General features: G+C 35.9%; 1 pseudogene; it reads right to left on the bottom strand.

Moving 5' to 3' along the window:
* Positions 1 to 605: 605 nt before the first annotated feature.
* Positions 606 to 19,827, bottom strand: LOC142175732 (cytochrome P450 734A1-like; annotated as a pseudogene).
* Positions 19,828 to 22,642: the final 2,815 nt, after the last annotated feature.

The raw sequence follows: 22,642 nt of genomic DNA on the forward strand, positions 1-22,642 counted from the left end.
ACCCTGGGTATCTACCAACTATGTTTTCATACCACTTACAACAAAGTCGAATGATTTAAGAAACAAATTTCTTCGTTCATTTAAAATGCTCTGCCAAGATATTAATTCAGTCATTGTATTAATTTATATATGACAGTTTACTCCATTACCACTTTGGATTTCCATATATTAATGAATCATACCAACATTCATTCCACTATTGCCCTAGTGTAGGTGTGTTTGGAATTAAAGTATAAAATAATTAACTTGTTGATTACTTTGACGATCTCCAAGTCAAAGAAAACGGTATTAATTTATATATATATATATATTGGAATATAAGTATGATAATAACTAAAATAAATTGTCACTAATAAATAAAACAATAATAATTGCCAATTATATTTTTAGAAACATTACATGACATATTGGATCTAGGGCACATTATATTTCTAACATATAGGAAAACAGCTAGTTGGAGATGAAATTTTTTAAAATCAAAGATATCTTAATCAGTGCTAAGTTTTTGTTTTGGTAGAAGAAGAAATTTAAAGGGGTTTGAATTGGGGACATGAAATCTGTAATATGGAAAACTATTTGATGTATTCGCATTTAGATGCTAAATTTTATGTCTGGTACTGCAATTTCTTGAAGATAATTGGAGCTCCATATTGTGGACACAGTAGGAGCAAGTTGATAAGTTGGAGCAAGGTAAAAGGAGAAGCGTTTCAAGATCATGTCTATTGCTAATTTAGTTTGTAGGACAGCTAAATTTTGTCCAATGCAATGGCGGGCGCCTAAACCAAAAGGCATGAATGCCATGGGGTTTTTCGCTGCTTGAGCAAATCTTGCTGGACTAAATTCATTGACATCATCTCCCCATAATGTTGAATCGTGATGCATTGCTACAATAGGTATGAGTAGCTCTGTCCCTTGAGGCAACTTCAAGCTTCTTAATTTTGTGTCGATTTTGGCCCGTCGGATTGTTGCCACAATAGGTGGATATAGCCAGAGGTATTCATTCACGATCATCCCAAGCTGCATCCATAACAAAGTTCAACCACAATTACGAGTGAACTTTTATATACTGACAATGTAAAATAATTTTATACGATAAGATCACTTAAAAAATTAATCATCGATCTATAAAAAAAAAAGGACTAATCACCTAGCTAAAATATAGGAACCTTACAACACATTCGAATTAGTTGGATCAATGGATACTGAATACCAGTTGGTTACCCCCCAAAAAAAGGGGCCAAGTTATCTGCTAGCAGCTACCTGTTAAAAATTAAATCAATAATACACAAATTCTCTCCACTCTTGACGTATGTACGTTAAATACTTAAGAAAAGGGTATTTTTTTTATACAAATGACTAGAAAAATAAGACAAATAATTTTTATAACATACTAATTTTTTATTAATTGTGCAAACATTCATTTGTACTGTGAGTGATAACAAGTTAACTAAATCATTTGATCATTATGCATTGCTATTGTAAATAAACAAAAGTGAAGCTGTAATTAAAACTTTACGCTTACCGTCTTCAGCTTTGCAATATCGTCCTTAGGTGGGGTATTACGTGCACGCTATTCTCCCCAAGCTTCAAATATGAGATTTCATTGGATATGTTGCCCTTATTGTTCTTGTTTACGTTTGTTCTCACATCAATTCACTGTTGGGATTTTAAGCTTGTGTAGCTTAAAGAGGGTGAATGAGAAATAGAGGGAAAATAAAATATTTGAGTTTCCCTTGGGAAAGGGACATTGTCCCATATCGGAGGAAGAAAAGGCTTTTGATGAGTATATATATAATTGCTCTTCTTCTAGCTCTTAAAGAGTTAAGAAAAAGGCAAGTCTCGCGCCGTCGTCGTCGTCGCTCGCTTGGCTTCGGCTTCGGAAGTGATTGATTAATCTTTTTGGACAAAATTCCTTTCAATTATTTAATTAATTAATTAAATAATTAACGAAAAATTCAATCCAGAATAACCCATGACCCGCGACCCGGTTCGGCCAGGCCCGTTTTCTTTCCCGGATTATTTTAAATATATTTTTTCCGCAATATTTCAAACACCCCTTTTCCAACAGCCATGGCTGTTTCTGAAAGGTTGCAAACCTTTTCAGAAACATTGCCAGCAACTCTATAAATAGAGTTTGAATCCCAGAATCTTTCCTTACGAAATTTTCTGAGCTTCTTCTTCTTCTTCTTCTTCTTCTTCTTCTTCTTCTTCTTCTGCACAATATTTTCCAGTGTGTTTTACGATCATTGAGTGGTTCACAGTTCATCAGAGTTTTTGGTACCAATACACTGGTGAGTTAAATCGTTCTATCCTGGGAGGATATATTCCAGCACCTCGGGTACTTGAGGGGAATAATTTTCTTAAAGACACACTGTGTATTCAGTGGGCTCGATTTATTACTATACTATTTTTTTTTATTTTTCAGAATCTATTTCGTTAACAAGTATTACTAACTTTCTGTTTTGTTTTTTCAGAAAGTTTAATTGTTTATTACAGCAATACAGAATTTATAACATTCTTAAGGAAATTAATTTTTTTTATATTCTGTATTTTGTTTGTGGAGACTAAAACCTGTGTGATTTTTTACTCCTTCTGAATTTTACTATTCTGATTTGAAGATATAAAAAACTTCATCAGAGTATTGAAATTCGTAAAACGATTTGAAAAACATAAAAACTTCATCATTTTTCTGTGAAACAGTATATAAAAACTTCAGTTTTATTTATTATACATACTGTTTTTGTTAATAACTGTATTGTTTACTGTTCTGATTTTGCCATTAATTGAACTCTTCTGTTGTTTACAGTGAGAAATGACAATTGATAACGAAAATTCTTCTACGACTATTGCGGCAACGACGATAGCCTCGTCAAGCCAGACTGCTGTTCCACCGGCAGAGAAATCGGGGAATTTTCCGGAGCCAACTTCAAAGGATGGCAGCAAAGGGTGTTCTTCTGGCTTACCACACTTGGTATGTAGAAATTCACTAGTGAAGAACCTCCAGTGCATGCTGCGGACATGCCAGACAACGAGAAATTCATCATTGTTGAGGCGTAGAAGCAGGCAGATTTTCTTTGCAAAGGTTATATCTTAAGCGCTTTAGAGGATGACTTGTACAATGTGTACAGTGCGATGAATACTTCGAAAGAATTATGGGATGTACTTGAGAAGAAGTACAAGACTGAAGATGCATGCTTGAAGAAGTTCGTGGTTGCCAAGTTTCTAGACTATAAAATGATAGACAGTAAAACTGTTGGAACCCAAGTTCAGGAGCTTCAACTTATTTTTCATGACCTTATTGCTGAAGGTATGGTCGTAAATGAAGCATTTCAAGTGGCTGCAATGATTGAAAAATTGCCTCATTCGTGGAGAGATTTCAATAACTATCTTAAGCACAAGCGCAAAAAAATGAAGTTGGAAGATCTTGTGATTCGTCTCAAGATTGAGGAAGACAACAAAATAGCCGAGAAGAAGTCTCGTGAAAATTCAACGATCATGGGAGCTAATATCGTTGAGGAGACTGCTCCAAAAAGTAAAAAAGAGAAAGAGGTCTTCTGGACAGACTAAGGAGCAGAACAAAAAGAAATTCAAGGGCAGCTGCTACAATTGTGGAAAAACCGGTCACAAAGCCCCTGATTGTCGTCTCCCGAAAAAGTATAAGAAGAAGGGACATGCCAACATAGTGGAGAAGAATTATGACATTGATGATCTGTGTGCAATTCTTTCGGAATGCAACCTAGTTGGAAATTCGAAGGAGTGGTGGATTGACTCTGGAGCCACTCGACATGTTTGTGCTGTCAAGGAAGCATTTGCGACTTACTCTACTGCTGGTCCCGAAGAAGAGCTTTCCATGGCAAATACTGCAACAGCCAAGATTGAAGGTTATGGGAAGATATTCCTGAAGATGACTTCCGGCAAGGTGTTAACGCTCAACAATGTTCTTCATGTTCCTACTATTAGGAAGAATTTAATTTCTACTTCTTTGCTTGTTAAGAACGGATTCAAATGTGTATTTGTTTCTGATAAAGATGTTGTAAGCAAGAATGAAATGTATGTTGGAAAGGGCTACCTCACAGAGGGTCTCTTCAAACTAAATGTAATGGTTGTTGACAGTATGAATAAAATTGCAGCTTCTTCTTATTTATTGGAGTCAAATGATTTATGGCATATTCGTTTAGGACATGTCAATTACAAAACCTTGCGGAAGTTAATTAATTTAGAAATGTTGCCTAAATTCGAGTGTAATAAATCAAAATGTCAAATATGTGTTGAGTCTAAATTTGTAAAACATCCTTATAAGTCTATTGAAAGGAATTTAAATCCTTTAGACTTAATTCATACTGACATTTGTGATATGAAGTCGACACCATCTCGAGGTGAGAAAAAGTATTTTATTACTTTTATTGACGACTGCACTCGATATTATTATGTTTATTTGATTAATAGTAAGGATGAAGCAATTGAAGTATTTAAGCAATACAAGAATGACGTGGAGAATTAATTTAATAAAAAGATCAAAATGATTAGAAGTGATAGGGGTGGAGAATATGAATTTTCTTTTGCAGAAATATGTTCGAAATATGGAATTATCCATCAAACTACTGCACCTTACACACCTCAATCCAATGGAATTGCGAAAAGGAAAAATCGGACATTAAAGGAAATGATAAATTCTTTATTAATAAGTTCCGGATTACCGCAGAGTTTGTGGGGCGAAGCTATCCTTACAGCTAACCGAATACTCAACAGAGTACCCCACAGCAAAACACAATCTATTCCATATGAAAAATGGAAAGGAAGAAAACCCAACTTGAAATATTTCAAAGTGTGGGGTTGTCTAGCAAAGGTACAAATTCCTTTACCTAAAAGGGTTAAAATCGGACCAAAAACTGTTGATTGCGTTTTCATTGGATATGCTACAAACAGTAAAGCATGTCGGTTTTTGGTTCATAAATCCAATAATTCTGAAATTCACGTTAATACGGTAATGGAATCAGATAATGCTGAATTCTTTGAAAGCATCTATCTGTATAAAACTGAATGTGAGTTGTTAAGTGAAAGACCTAAACGACCTCGGGAAGAACCAAAGGAAAATACTCCAAGTATAAAAGATCCAAGGCGTAGTAAACGTCAAAGAACATCTACTTCCTTTGGACTAGATTTTGTGACATTCTTGCTTGAAAATGAGCCTCAAACTTTTAAAGCAGCTATGTCATCTTCTGATTTAGCGTTTTGGAAAGAGGCAGTCAATAGTGAGATTCAATCAATTTTGGATAACCATACATGGGAATTGGTAGATCTTCCTCCAGGAAATAAGCCTTTAGGTTCGAAATGGATCTTTAAACGAAAAGTGAAAGCTGATGGCACTATTGACAAATATAAGGCAAGACTTGTTGTCAAAGGTTATAGACAAAAGGAAGGCCTTGATTACTTTGACACTTACTCGCCAGTAACGAGGATAACATCTATTAGGGTGTTAGTGGCACTAGCGGCCATGTATGGTCTTGAAATCCATCAAATGGATGTTAAAACAACTTTCTTAAATGGAGAATTAGAGGAAGAGATTTACATGGAACAACCTGAGGGTTTTGTGGTAACTGGTAAAGAAAAGAAAGTGTGCAAACTTGTTAAGTCACTTTATGGACTTAAACAAGCACCCAAACAATGGCATGCCAAATTTGACCAAACAATGTTGGCAAGTGGGTTTAAAATCAACGAGTGCGACAAATGTGTTTACATTAAAAACACTCCAGGTCATGAAGTCATTGTTTGTTTATATGTTGATGACATGTTGATAATGAGCAAAAACATGGCAGGTATAAATGCTACTAAATGCATGTTGGCTAGCAAATTCGATATGAAAGACTTAGGAGTTGCTGATGTGATCTTAGGAATCAGAATTCACAAGACTCCACAAGGTCTAGCATTATCACAGTCTCACTATATTGAAAAGGTACTTGACAAGTTCAAGTATTTGGATTTCAAAATTGCCAAGACTCCAATTGACGTGAGTTATGCACTTCAAAAGAATGAAGGTGAAAGTGACTCATAATTGGATTATGCAAGAGTATTGGAAAGTTTGATGTATATCACGAATTGTACATGACCAGATATAGCATGTGCTATTAGTAAACTGAGTCGGTTTACAAGTAATCCCAATCACATACATTGGATGGCAATGAAACGAGTTTTGGGGTATCTCAAATATACCCAAAATTACGCTTTGCATTATAACAAATATCCCTCCGTGATCGAGGGATATAGTGATGCAAATTGGATCACTGGATCATCTGAAGTTAAATCCACGAGTGGATATGTTTTCATAATTGGGGGTAGAGCAGTGTCTTGGAAACCATCCAAACAAACGTGCATCGCCCGTTCTACAATGGAATTTGAATTCATAGCTTTAGATAAGGCCGGTGAAGAAGCTGAATGGCTCTGGAATTTCTTGGAAGATATTCCATTTTGGCCCAAACCTTTGGCACCTATTTGTATACATTGTGATAGTCAAGCGGCAATAGGCAGGGCAGGGAGCATTATGTATAACGGAAAATCTCATCATATACGACGGAGACACAATACCGTTAGACAACTACTCTCTAGTGGTGTTATCATAATTGACTACATAAAGTCAAGAGATAACGTGTCGGATCCACTTACAAAAGGCCTATCTAGAGAGGCAGTTGAAAGATCATCAAAGGGAATGGGGTTAAGGTCTAGGACAAGTCATCATGACGGTAACTCTACCTAGCAGACTGGAGATCCCACGAGCTAGGTTCAAAGAGATCAAACAAAGTTATGAATGACGGTTCAACATTGTCAAATAACTCGACCCATTCTCGTGATGAAAACAATGTTCAGAAATCAAGGTAAAGCATTAAGGCTTTTTGATGAGTCAACAAAGCTTAAAGGGTTTTTAATGATTTGCTAAGTCTGGCAGGATATGACCAGATAGTGTGTCTATAGGATTACACGTTTAGAAATCACCTATGTGAGTGTGAAGTGTAAGCCGCTTCAAGGGGAATGAAAGTAAAGACCCATTCTCTAAGCACTCATGAAACCAAGCGGTGTTCATGGCTGAAACGAACACAACCGTGAGAACCATAGATGGTTAAGGATTGATTGTGTGACTTATGTTGTCTAGGTATATAACAAAGCTCGACGGTTCAAAGATATCAAATCTACCGATTGACCGAGTATATCCGATATAAGTTCACTACGGAAAGTTCAAAGGGAAACCTACTTATCCAGATGCAATTAATTCTTGATACACACGCGTCTGTGCATTCCTTTATTTTATAGCCATTCCCCATTCATGTGGGGGATTGTTGGGATTTTAAGCTTGTGTAGCTTAAAGAGGATGGATGAGAAATGGAGGGAAAATAAAATATTTGAGTTTCCCTTGGAAAAGGGACATTGTCCCATATCGGAGGAAGAAAAGGCTTTTGATGGGTATATATATAATTGCTCTTCTTCTAGATCTTAAAGAGTTAAGAAAAAGGCAAGCTTCGCGCCGTCGTCGTCGTCGCTCACTCGGCTCGGCTTCGGTTTTGGCTTCGGCTACGGCTATGGCTACGACTACGGCTTCTGATTCGGATTTGGATTTGGTCAAAGATCGATTGATTGATTAATCTTTTTGGACAAAATTCCTTTCCCGCAATATTTCAAACACCCCTTTTCCAACAGCCATGGCTGTTTCTGAAAGGTTGACATTGCCAGCAACTCTATAAATAGAGTTTGAATCCCAGAATCTTTCCTTACGAACTTTTCTGAGCTTCTTCTTCTTCTTCTTCTTCCTCTTCTTCTGCACAATATTTTTCAGTGTGTTTTATGACCATTGAGTGGTTCGCAGTTCATCAGAGTTTTTGGTACCAATACACTGGTGAGTTAAATCGTTCTATCGTGGGAGGATATATTCCAGCACCTCGGGTACTTGAGGGGAATAATTTCCTTAAGGACACACTGTGTATTCAGTGGGCTCGATTTATTCCTATACTGTTTTTTTTTTGTTTTTCAGAATCTATTTCGTTAAACAAGTATTACTAACTTTCTGTTTTATTTTTTCAGAAAGTTTAATTATTTATTACAGCAATATAGAATTTATAACAAGACGTTGTATATTTGTGAGCAAAAAGCATAGTCTTACATTCCTCAACAATGTCATGAACTTGAATAATCGAAGACGAACAAGGATTTGAAGCTGAACTGTTTGTATATTCACTTGTTTCTCTCTAGCTAGCTTTGATCATTACTTCCAACAAATCATTAGGACCTTCGTCTGATGATTGCACCTTATCACAGTCCAAACTTTTTCTCCTTTGCTCAATGAGGTTCATCAAAGATTTTCTCACATCTTTATCCAATCTCCAAGAAATTCTATTCTTTTTAGTAGGCAAAAACCTGGAATAGTATACATACACATTCTTTTTAGTTTGAGTTATATAAATATTAAGATTGCGATTTTGCGACAGGATTGTTAGTCCCGCCAATATTACTGTATTTGTAAATAATAATTCTGGGAAATATAAGTTATCATAATGAAACAGTAATTAATTCGAGCCCACTGAATTCACAGTGTTTCCTTAAGGAATTTAATCCCCTCCTAGTACCCAAGGTTATGGATTATTTCCTCCCAGGATAGAACGAATCACACACTGGTGTAGCGGTACTTCAAACCCCAGTGTTTCAGCGAACACAAAGTTCGGTAGCAAATCACACTTACATTTGCTTTGTTTGAAGTTAAAACAATGCAGAACAAAGGAGTAGAAACTCAGAAAATCGTATGAAAATGCTGAGAGGAAGGAGTGCAATGTATAGCCAAAGTTGAGCGTTTTCAGTTAGGTGGTGTTTTTCTTCAACAGCTGCTGCACATATTTATAGCAGTCAGCTTTGAAGATGAACGACCCTCCACCCTCCATGGTGGAGCATGCACTAGCTTGTTTGTGGAGCAAGCACTTGGCCATGGTGGGAAGAGCATTAGGCGGCTGCTATTGCAGCTGGTGGTCAATACACGGATTGGAACATATCCGTTACAAATACGGATAATCTTACGTTAATATTTACTATTAACAAATAAATTTGGTCCAAAAAATTAATCAATCAATCGATCATTTGACCAAATCTAAATCCAAATCTGAAGCCGAAGCCGAAGCCGAAGCCGAAGCCGAGCCGAGCAGAGCGAGCGACGACGGCGACGGCGCGAGGCTTGCTTTCTTCTTAACTCTTTAAGAGCTACAAGAAGAGCAATTATATATATACCCACCAAAAATCTTTTTCTCTTTCAATATGGGACAATGTCTCATTGTCAAGAGGGGAAAACTTAAAATTTTACTCAAAAATTTCATTTTCCCTCCATTTTTCATTCACCCTTATTTTAAGACTATTTCATCTTAAATAACAAAAACCTCAACAATCCCCCACATAAATGGGGAATGGCTATATCACGGAAGTATGCATGGAAAAACTGTGTGATTTGCAAGTAAAGATTAATCGCATCTGGATAAGTAGGTTTCCCTTTGAACTTTCCGTAGTGAACTTATGTCGGATATACTCGGTCAATCGGTAGATTTGATATCTTTCCGTCGATCTTTGGTGTATACCTAGACAACCATAAGTCATATAATCAACCCTTAACCGTCTTTGGTTCTCATTGTTGTGTTCGTTTCAGCCATGAACACCGCCTGGTTTCATAAGTGCGTAGAAAACTGGTATTACAAAGTTCTCCTTGAAGCGGCTAACACTTCACACTTACATAGGTGATTCCTAAACGTGTCATCCTGTAGATACACTATTTGATATACCCCGTATCAAATTTAGAAATCATTAAAAAGCCTTAATGCTTTATCCTTGGTACTGAACATTGTCTCATCACGAGAACAGACTAAAATTTTATTTGACAATGTTGAACCGTCATTAATGACTTTGTTTGATCTCCTTGAACCTAGATCTTGGGATCTCCAGTCTTCTAGGTAGAGTTACCGCCACAATGACTTGTTCTCGGCCATAGCCCCATTCCCCTTGATGATTTCTCAACTACCTCTCTAGTTAGGCCTTTTGTAAGTGGATCCGACACATTATCACTTGACTTTACATAGTCAATCGTGATAATTCCTCTAGAGAGTAATTGCCTAATGGTTTTATGTCTTCGTCGTATATGACGAGATTTACCGTTATACATAACGCTCCCAGCCCTTCCAATTGCCGCTTGACTATCACAATGTATGCATATTGGTGCCAACGGTTTGGGCCAAAATGGAATGTCTTCCAAGAAATTCCAAAGCCATTCAACTTCTTCACCGGCTTTATCTAAGGCTATGAATTCAGCCTCCATTGTAGAGTGTGCAATACATGTTTGTTTGGACGACTTCCAAGATACCGCTCCTCCACCAATAGTGAATACATATCCACTCGTGGACTTAGAATCAGTTCAACCGGTGATCCAATTTGCATCACAGTATCCCTCAATCACCGCAGAGAATTTACTGTAGTGCAAGTCAAAGTTCTGGGTATGTTCTAAATATCACAAAACTCGTTTCATTGCCATCCAATGAGATTGGCCTGGATTGCTCGTATATCGACTCAGTTTACTTATAACACAAGCTATATCTGGTCGTGTACAATTCATGATATACATTAAGCATCCCAACACACGAGCATAATCCAATTGTGATATGCTTTGGCCTTTATTCTTTTCTAATGCAAGATTCACGTCAATTGGAGTCTTTGCAACTTTAAAGCTCAAGTGCTTGAATTTTTCAAGTACTGTCTTAATATAATGAGATTGTGACAATGCCAGACCTTGAGGAGTCTTATGGATCTTAATTCCCAGAATTAAATCAGCAACTCCCAAGTCTTTCATATCAAACTTGCTATTGAGCATATGCTTAGTAGCATTTATGTTGGCAATGTCATTACTCATTATCAGCATATCATCCACATATACGCAAACAATGACTATGTGATTTGGAACATTTTTAATGTACATACATTTATCACATTCATTTATCTTAAAACCATTTGACAACATTGTTTGGTCAAATTTCGCATGCCATTGTTTGGGTGCTTGTTTTAGTCCGTAAAGAGACTTAACAAGTCTACATACCTTCTTTTCTTTACCTGGAATCACAAACCCTTCAGGTTGTTCCATGTAAATTTCTTCCTCCAACTCTCCATTTAAGAAGGCCGTCTTAACATCCATTTGATGAATTTCAAGACCATACACTGCAGCTAATGCTACTAACATCCATATGGACGTAATTATTGTAACTGGAGAGTATGTATCAAAGTAGTCTAGACCTTCTCGTTGTCTATACCCTTTGACTACGAGTCTTGCCTTGAATTTATCAATAGTGCCATCATCTTTGATTTTTCTCTTAAAAATCCATTTAGAACCCAAAGTTTTATTTCCAGGAGGAAGATCAACCAATTCCCATGTATGGTTATTCAATATGAATTCTATTTCACTATTGACTGCCTCTTTCCAAAACAATGATTCGGAAGAAGTCATAGCTTCTTTAAATGTTTGAGGCTCATTCTCCAATAAGAAAGTCACAAAATCTGGTCCAAATGAAGTAGACGTTCTTTGATGTTTACTACGTTTTGGATCCTCCTGATTACATATACTTTCTTTTATTTTTTTCCGAGGTCGTTTAGATCCTTCACCAAACGACTCACATTCCTTTTTATACGGATATATATTTTCAAAGAGCTCAGCATTATCTGATTCTATAACAGTATTATTATGAATGTCGGGATTTTTTGATTTATGAACCAGAAATCGATATGCTTTACTATTTATCGCATATCCTATGAAAATACAATCAACGATTTTCGGTCCTATCTTTACCCTTTTGGGTTTAGGAACTTACACTTTTGCCAAACACCCCCACACTTTAAAATAATTCAAGTTGGGCTTCCTTCCTTTCCATCTTTCATATGGAATGGATTGTGTTTTGCTATGGGGCACTCGATTTAATATTCGATTAGCCGTAAGAATGGCTTCCCCCCACAAGTTCTGTGGCAAACCAGAACTTATCAACAACGCGTTCATCATCTCCTTTAATGTGCGATTCTTTCTTTCCGCAATCTCATTAGATTGGGGCGTGTAAGGGGCTGTTGTTTGATGAATAATTCCATATTCTAAACATATTTCTTCAAAAGGAGATTCATATTCACCACCCCTATCACTTCTTATCATTTTTACTTTCTTGTTAAGTTGCGTTTCAATTTCATTTTTGTATTGCCTGAATGCGTCTATTGCTTCATCTTTACTATTCAGTAAGTAAACATAGCAATATCGAGTACCATCGTCAATAAAAGTTATGAAATACTTCTTTCCACCGCGAGATAGTATTGACTTCATATCACAAATATCTGTGTGAATTAAGTCTAAAGGATTTGAATTCCTTTCAACTGACTTATAAGGATATTTAACATACTTAGATTCCACACATGTTTGACATTTTGATTTTTCGCATTCAAACTTAGGCTGTACTTCCAAGTTAATCATTTTCCGCAAGGTTTTATAATTGACATGACCCAAACGTACATGCCATAAATTATTTGACTCAAGTAAGTAAGAAGAAGCTGAAATATTATTATTGTTTTCCACAACCATTAAATTCAAATTGAAAAGGCCCTCGGTGAGGTAACCTTTTCGTACAAATATTTCATTCTTACTTATGACAACCTTGTCGGACACAAAAATACATTTAAAACCGTGCTTAACAAGAAGTCCAGAAGAGACTAAATTCTTTCTCATTTCGGGAACATGAAGGATATTGTTCAAAGTCATGACCTTGCCAGAAGTCATTTTCAGAAATATCTTCCCATATCCTTCAACTTTTGCTGTTGAAGCATTTCCCATATAAACTGTCTCTCCGGGTCCAGCAGGAGCATAAGTAGCAAAAGCTTCTCTAACTGCACAAACATGGCGAGTGGCTCCAGAATCAAACCACCACTGTTTAGGATTTCTTACCAAGTTACATTCAGAAAGCATGGCACACAAGTTATCAACATCATCATGCTTTACTACCATGTTTGCTTGACTCATTTTCTTGTCTTTCTTCGGAGCACGACACTCCGTAGATTTGTGTTCGATTTTCTCACAGTTGTAGCAGTTTCCACTGAACCGCTTCTTGCTTGGGTTGTATTTCGGAACAGAAGCCTTCTTCCTCTTTTTGTTATCTTCAACAATATTTGCTCCCATTATTGTTGAATTTTCACGGCCTCTCCTTTCAGCAGCTTTATTGTTCTCTTCGATTCTCAACCGAACAATGAGATCTTCAAGGGATATTTTCTTTCGTTTGTGTTTCAAATAATTTTTGAAGTCCTTCCACAACATAGGCAACTTCTCAATCATTGCTGCTACTTGGAATGCTTCATTGATGACAAGACCTTCAGCAAGTAGATCATGAATAATCACTTGCAATTCCTGGACTTGAGTAATAACAGACTTGCTATCTACCATTTTGTAGTCCAAAAATTTTGCGGCAACGAATTTCTTCATCCCGACATCTTCAGTTTTATATTTCTTTTCAAGCGCATTCCACAATTCTTTTGACGTCTCCACGCCACTGTATACATTATACAGATTATCATCCAGTCCGCTAAGAATATAATTCTTGCATAAAAAATCAGAATGCTTCCACGCTTCAATCACGATAAAGCGTTCATTCTCTGGAGTTTTATCTGGCAGATCAGGAACATCTTCCTTGATGAACTTCTATAGACATAACGTAGTTAAGTACAAGAACATCTTCTGCTGCCAGCGCTTGAAATCAATCCCGGAAAATTTTTCGAGTTTTTCTGCCGGTGCCAACGCCGGTGTTCGGCTTATCGATGCGTTGGCAGTCACCGTCGAAACATCTTGGTTTTTGCTTTCAGTCGTCATTTTTTATGTAAAAGAATGACACAAACAAACGTTTAATAAACGTTTTCAAATTGGAGTAAAAATCACGTAGATTTTAATCTCCAACAAAACGCCACGAAGGCTTTACTCTCCAAAACGGGAGTACACAAAATCACAAAGGTTTTAGTTTGCAGAATAATAAGAATAACACAAATACAGAAATAAATATTAAATTTCTTAAGATTATTAGTCCCGCCAATATTGCTGTATTTGTAAATAATAATTCTGGAAAATATAAGTTATCGTAATGAAACAGTAATTAATTCGAGCCCACTGAATTCACAGTGTTTCCTTAAGGAATTTAATCCCCTCCTAGTACCCAAGGTTATGGATTATTTCCTCCCAGGATAGAACGAATCACACACTGGTGTAGCGGTACTTCAAACCCCAGTGTTTCAGCGAACACAAAGTTCGGTAGCAAATCACACTTACAGTTGCTTTGTTTGAAGTTAAAACAATGCAGAACAAAGGAGTAGAAACTCAGAAAATCGTATGGAAATGCTGAGAGGAAGGAGTGCAATGTATAGCCAAAGTTGAGCGTTTTCAGTTTGGTATTTTTTTCTTCAACAGCTGCTGCACATATTTATAGCAGTCAGCTTTGAAGATGAACGACCCTCCACCCTCCATGGAATATTTACTATTAACAAATAAATTTGGTCCAAAAAATTAATCAATCAATCAATCGATCATTCCACCTTTCATGGAGCCGGAGCCGGAGCCGGAGCCGGAGCCGGAGCCGGAGCCGGAGCCGGAGCAGAGCGAGCGACGACGACGGCGCGAGGCTTGCTTTCTTCTTAACTCTTTAAGAGCTACAAGAAGAGCAATTACATATATACCCACCAAAAATCTTTTCATCTTCCAATATGGGATAATGTCTCATTGTCAAGAGGGGGAAACTTAAAATTTTACTCAAAAATTTCATTTTTCCCTCCATTTCCCATTCACCCTCATTTTAAGACTATTTCATCTTAAATAACAAAAACCTCAACAAGGATCACTACGTACCAAATTCTTTCACTAATTTAAATTTTACACTAAGTTAAATTTGTGAGGAATTACCTGTATCCGGGGATTAAAACTCGCTGAAAAGATTCAGTAGCATAAATCAATTGCCGAGCTTGCAACTCGAAAATGGCTCTCCCATCTTCATAGTTGTTTCCAAACACCATATGCGTAATAACATCTTCTGACAAGGTCTGGAACCATTCTGAAACTTCAATTTCCACCTTGCCACCGTTCGACATTTTCGACCATTTGGCCAACATATCGCTCATGCTCCTCCCCATCATAGGAATCATTAGCTGTTTAAGATATGGAATAGGAAAAATAAATAATAAATGCAGTCATAAAATGATGAATTTTTACCACCTTTTGTAAACTAGTCATACTTCCAAATAGGGCAAACGTGTTGGTGTATAAAAGTTAAACTCATTTTGAAAAGAAAGAGAGGACAAAAACTGTAAAAGTAGTAAGTAAGAAAGGGAGAGATGAAAAACTGTATATATATATTCACTGACTTGCCTTAAGATTTTGTGTGTAAAATGTTTGAGTTAATATCTTTCTGTGGTAATTAAGCCCATTTTTGTCCTTTGAGATTCAACAAACCATCGCCTTCAAGCTTCTTGACAAATGAAGATGTTTCAGTTTTCTCAAAGCAGTCTGATTTTAGAAGGAAGATATCCCTAATAAGAGCTGGATCAGAGATGGTGACACGAGCTGTTGGGCCAAACCACACAAGAAATATCGCACCTGCAGTTAATGAGTCGTTATAGACAACCAAAAATTATTAGAACTTAATTAGATACTACATGACAATCTCAAAGACATTAGCGTGTAATAAAATAGAGTTCCTTTAATAGGCTAATATAAACTGGCAAAGCTAATACAATTAAATTTAAATTTTGTAACCTGAAAGTGTAAATATTTTCACTTTCAAAATGTATGTCGTTTCACACGTGATAGCCGATATGTACTGAAAATGTAGAGATTGTTTTTTTAACACTATTAATGCGTGTTAAATTGTTATAGCGTCTTAGTTACCATTTTTACTATAATAGAAATTAATTAATAATATTTATCATAAAATTTACCTATAATTATCTAATAAATGACCTTATTTTGCAAACATTTGTTTCATAACCTACGTGCATAGAATGTAAACTTACCATAGATTTTCTTCCAGTGATGATAGAAGGAGAAAACTCTAGGAAAAATGTCATGGGAAAAAGGAAAGATCTGAGTTGAAGGTTTGAAACTTGCAATTTCTTTGAGATTACCCAAGAGGAAATGGTATTTAGGACCCCCTAATCCCTTGCTTCAAGAAATGATGTTGGATTCTCCTTGGTTTCCAACAGAGATTAACCACCACTTTCTCTGCAATTATTAACAGTAACACGAAAGAAAGCAAAATTCTCTTCTAGCAGAAATGGTTTCATATATTTGCTTTATTTATATATATCTCAGAGTACTTCTAAGTAATCAGACTATCTTAATAATGAAATAAAATAAATGATTGACTATATCTCAGATTCTATTACTATATATGTGTTATTATCGTAATAAAAGAAAATAAAGTTACTCCCACTTACTAATCATACTTTCTCCAAAGTTATTTATTTAAATTCTAAACTAAAATAATTTAAAATACACATATAAAATATAATTTTTGACCTATATACATAATATAAATTTCTATATACATGGTATAATTTTTTGATGAAGAGTATTAAATTGACCACTTTTCAATGTATGTGACTACGCCACCGAAACTAAGGATAACTTAGAATCGCTTTTTAAAAATCTCAGGAAGGTAAATCTCAGAAAAATATTTAGAAGCTGAAGTTGAAAAAAAATTATGAAAGTTAAAAGTTGAGTAGGAATAGTTTATTTGAAAAGAAGTTCTGAAAATTGAAGATCTGAATACTTCATAAACGTACTATCAAAGTACAAATTTAAAAACTTGAACTTCAAAGATTGTTTTTGCAAGCTTTGCTTGAAAAAACTCAAATAAATACCAACTTCAAAAAATATTTCAAGTTGAAATTAATCAACAAACGCTAATAAGTGAAAATTGCACGTACAATGTTTTTAATTAGCTAAAAGTAAGAAATGAGAATAACAATCTCCAAGCGGTATTAATGGAGTTAGACGTGTCCAAATTCACAAGTGATGACATCATACATAACGATTAAATATTCACAAACTCGAAAAAAATATTATTATATATAATTGACAATCCCAAAAATATTACTTATAAGTTCCAGCAACGAAGTTTCATTAAGAATAAAACAAAATGATCAATTTAAAAATCTACTTATCAGGAAAAAGATGTCGTTCTTTTGAAGTAAACTAGGAAGAACAAGTTATATAATTTGAAACGGGACAATACAAAAAACGGAAAAGGGTTAAAAAAAAAAAATACCCCTCTCGACTAATAAAGTCATTTTTCAGTATAATTAAATCCAACTAAACTTTTTTACCCACCTGTCCCAAATTAATCCCCTCTCCCTTCTTTTTACTAGATCCCCAAATCCCCTCCCCCACCCTCAACTTTATTAGAACTCTTACTCATAAGTCTACCTTATTTAGCCATATTCATTATTTTTGTACTCTGTACCTATATAGTCTTTTCTGTCCTAATTATATATTATCTTTCTATTAAATCTCAATTTCATTGTTACTCCTATCATCTAATTGGTTTGAATTTATTATCAAACGAGATTTGTATCCAATAAATTGCAATCCAAATCTTAACCAACTAAATTAAGGTATTGAACACAAATTTTAAATATTGATTTAATCTAAACCCAGTTTAAATTCGATTTTCAACGGCAACACCAAAATTTAGTGTCTTACAAAGAAGTTAAGCTCAAACGGCAATAAACAATATTTAGAACCAAGAATTTCAGATTTCTCTAATTAGATTCGAGCTTGTAACCTATAAATATGGAGTTTTATTTTTTTCAGTTTATTTAAAACAAACTTTAAATTCAATATTTAATTTAAAGGCTCCCTACTACTCTTTCTCTTCTTTATTTTTATTTGAAGGTGGTTTGTCTGTTCATTGGTGGTGGCGTAGCTGAAGACTGATGAGATCTGGGTTAAAAAGACGGAGGTTAAGTTTGGTGGAGATAGTAGGTGGATGCTTTTGGTTATTTTTGGTTGTTGGCCAAATAAGATGGTGACCTGTGTTGTAAAAATATTGAAGTAAGGAGAATAAGAGGTAGCTTGAGGCGTGTAAACGACGTTGTCCTTAAGAATATTTCGCACACACTATGATAAATAAAATTAGGCGTATTTTCCGAGATTTAAAAAGCTCTTCTAAAGTTCTAGTATAAACTATGAGTAGAAACAATAAAGATTAACAAAGATAACCCAACACAATAGTAGAAAAACTTTTACTTTGTTCTCAGACTTTTTTCATACATCAAAATGATCACAAAGCAATATATATAAATAGTCCAAAAAAGATTTGAACATCCGATGAAGATTTAAACCATTAAGGCTTAATGTAACAGACGATAAGAAACTTTATAGCCATTGAGATTAAGGCTACTCAATATGCCAAACGGTTGTAACCAATAGTAACGTTCAAATCTCATTCAATAGCCAAATTAATTTTGTCCCAATTGACTACAAAATTAAACTAATTTTCTGTTACAAATATATTTAAAATAATTACTATAATAATGACTCATTAATATAATAGTAAGAAAATGAATCTAGACATAGTTTTGGAATATTTCTTTTTTGAGATATCAAAAGTATTTTTCTATCAATCCCCCACATATCTCAAAAAGAATATTAAAAAATAATGAAATAATAAAATAATTTGCTGGATTTTTACAAATGAGCATAATGCGTCTAATCTCGTGTCTCTTGGACTATGAACAAGACCTAGATAAAATAAGATTAAACTTACAGAATAATTGGTGAAGTTTAAAACTTCTATGAACCAAGAATTCTTTTGTAAGTTTAGTGTCTTATCTATCACATTACACCCACACACATTTTGTTGTTTATCGCGATTTTGCGCTAATAGGCCATGCGCGCGCCTAGTTTCATGAGTGCTATAGAAATTTTTTGCCATAAATTTCATAGGAGCGACCCCACTCCACACTCATATAGGTCCATCCATCAAGTGTATTCTGCAGCGCAATACACCACCTAAAATTAGGCTATGGATTAGATTAAGACTTTAATAACTCAACCTCTCATTCCTTGCAGTATTGCACTATATACACACCATAGGAAGGGACAAAATCTAATAGTGCACATTTTATCAACTAATGACTTGTTATTATCCATATAAACATCAACTAATGACTTGTTATTACCCATATAAACCTACTTCATGGGATTTTCAATCACATAGGTTGGGTTACCATCATTGTTGATATAACTCAAACTGGCAATAGTCCCATTTCCCTCGATGTTTCAGATATTAATTTTCTTCCCAAAGGTTTAGTCAGAGGATCGGCCAAATTCACTTCTGACTTCACATAATCTGTGAAAATAATTCAATCTTTCAGCAGCTGCTTTATCACATTATGTCTCAATCGGATATGTCTATTCTTCCCATTAAAGGATTTATTTTTAGCAATGGCTATTGCAGCTTGGCAATCACAATGCATCGATGACACAGAAGGTGTCGGTTTTACTCCCAGTGAAATACTTGCCAAAAGGTTCTTTAACCACTCAGCCTCATTGCCAGCCAATTCCAATACTACAAACTCAGATTTCATGGTAGATCTAGCTATTATAGTTTGTTTAGCTGATTTCCATGCCACAACACCCCCTCCAAGGGTGAACATATAACCACTAGTGAATTTTATCTCATCTGAATCAGAGATCCAGTTAGCATCAATATATCCTTCTAATACAGTGGAAAATCTACTATATTTGATACCATAGTTCATGGTACCTCTCAAATATTTCAATACTCTTACTAATGCATTCCAATGATTATGACTCGGGTTTTGGGTATATCTACTCAATCTACACATAACATATGCTATATCAGGTATAGTGAAATTCATCAAATACATTAGGCTACCAATAATTTGAGCATATTTATTTTGATCTACATCTCCCTTATTATTTTTTAATTGACTACTAGCATCATAAGGAGTGCTTACAGGTACCATATCAAAAATGTCAAATTTTTTAAGAATTCTTTCAATATAATGTTCTTGAGTCAACATCAAGCTATTGTCATCTCTTATAATTTTCATTCCTAAAACAATGATAGCCTCTCCCATGTCTTTCATGTCAAAATTAGAAGACAGAAAAAATTGATTTTATGTACCAAATCAAGGCTAGAACTAAATCGCCATTTAAAAATACAGTTTTAACATCCATTTGGTGAATAAAAAGGTTATAAATAGAAGCCAATGCAAGTAAAATACGAATTGAGGAAATTCTAGTTACGGGGCCATAAGTATCAAAATAATCAATATTTTGCTTTTGAGTAAAACCTTTTGCAACAAGTCTAGCTTTGTATTTATCAATGGAACCATCCGGAATGAGTTTCTTTTTAAAAATCTATTTACAGCCAATGGGTTTAGTTCCCGGAGGTAAATCAACTAAAATCTATGTTTTATTTTGTAAAATTGAATTTATTTCTACATCAATAGCTTCTTTCCAAAATGAGGCATCAGACGAAGAAATAGCTTCAGAATATGTTAAAGGATCATTATCCACAGGATAAGTATAAAAATCATTACTAAAAGATTTTTCTTTCCTTGGTCTTTTGCTTCTTCTTAAGTCCTCACTTTCAAAATCATTTTGAATAATTGGAAGATGTGAAATATTGTCACTTGGAATAATAGGAGCATCATAAATATTCTCAAATTTTAAAGGAAAAATATTTTTAAAAAATTTAACATTTTTTGTTTCAACAATAGTATTGTGTTCAAGCACATCACTTTTGACTACTAAAAATCTATATGATGTACTACTTTCAGCATACCCAATAAACATACAATCAAATATTTTAAATCCTATGTTTTAGATACAATCAAATATTTCCTAACGTCTCTCTCTGATCTCTCTAACGTCCCTTTCACCGGACCTCCGGACCAGGTAAGACCCCCCCACCCCACCACCACCCACCCCATCCCTTGTCTTTTTTTCCTCTCTTTCTCTCTCCTGCTTTCTTCTTCTTCCTCTTTACTTCTGTTTCTTTCTTGTCTGCTTCTCCCCCCTCCTCTTGCTTTTCAGATCTCCCCCCCCCCCTTTATATTTCACTTTTCTTCTTCTTCTTTTTTTTCTCTCCCCTATACCTCGTCTCTTCCACCTCGTTCCCCTATTTTCTGGTGCACTGACCTAGCTTAGGGGCGGCGGAGGCTGAGATAATTTTCCAGCGAGCCTCGGGCGAAGCGGGCGGGAACTTCCAAAACATAACTGTTGTGGACAACACCTTTCTCGATACTCGTTGTGACTTCAGGTTCTATTGTTCTTGCTTAGAATTTGCTATTTGTTAATATTGGGTCAGTTGCCTTTTATCCAAGACAATTACAAGGTTTTACTCGCGGGAGTTGGTACCTCCCGTTTTTCAGTTTCCCTTTGTTGTGTTAGTTAAATTGATGCCATCTTAGTTCGTATTAGTTTATTCACCGTATTAGTGTGCCTGTAGTTGCAACTTGTCTTCTTCTGGTTTAGTCTGTTGCCTTGCGTATGATAGTGATTCCCCTTACTCTGCCGTAGATATATTGGTTGTGGTCTGGGATGGTCGAGTGAGGTCATGTCCTCCAGGGGAACGGGGGGTGGGGCATGAGGCAAGGGAGGTAAAGGGAACAAGGGTGTCTGTAGGTTGAGAATTAGGTCATGGAACGTAGGTACATTGACCGGTAAGTCCATAGAGTTGGCGAAGATCCTCCAGAAGAGGAGGGTCAATATAGCGTGTGTCCAGGAGACAAGGTGGGTAGGGTCGAGGGCGAAAGACACAGAAGGGTATAAACTTTGGTACTCAGGAGTCCAGAAAGGTAAGAATTGAGTGGGCATCTTGGTGGATAGAGAACTTAGAGAGTCTGTGGTTGAGGTTAGATGAGTGAATGATATATTGATGATTATTAAGTTGGTGGTTGGAGAGTGCACCCTAAACGTCATTAGCACATATGCGCCGCATGTGGTCCTCGATGAGGAGGTTAAACGACGCTTATGGGAGGGGTTATATGAGATTGTATGCCAGGTTCCGCTTGCTGAGAAGCTATTCATAGGAGGGGATTTCAATGGGCATATTGGGTCGAGCGCAGGTGGTTATGGCAAGGTGCATGGAGGCTTCGATTTTGGGGAGAGGAACGGAGGAGGTACATCGATGTTGTACTTCGCTAAGGCATTTGGATTGGTGATTGCGAACTCTAGCTTTCCGAAGAGGGAGGGGCATTTGGTTACTTTTCAAAATGCAGTGGCGAAGACTCAGATTGATTATCTCCTCCTTACGAGGTGTGACAGAGGGATGTGCAAGGATTGTAAGGTGATTCCGGGTGAGATACTCGCGACGCAACATAGGCTCTTGGTAATGGACGTGTCATGACCCAAACCGATGGGCAGCGACGGGCACCCGGTACCTTACTCAACCGAGTACCTACGTAGCGTATCTTTCGTATCGTACTACCATAGGTAAATGAGCCAGAGAGGTTGCCGTGAGATAAATAGAATAAAACATAGGGAAAATACTCGACATTGGACGACCCAACATGTAATCCAAACTTATGCATATGACATACGGGC

The sequence above is a fragment of the Nicotiana tabacum genome, chromosome 22 (genome assembly GCF_000715075.1).
Source record: "Nicotiana tabacum cultivar K326 chromosome 22, ASM71507v2, whole genome shotgun sequence".
In the NCBI taxonomy this organism is placed as follows: domain Eukaryota; kingdom Viridiplantae; phylum Streptophyta; class Magnoliopsida; order Solanales; family Solanaceae; genus Nicotiana; species Nicotiana tabacum.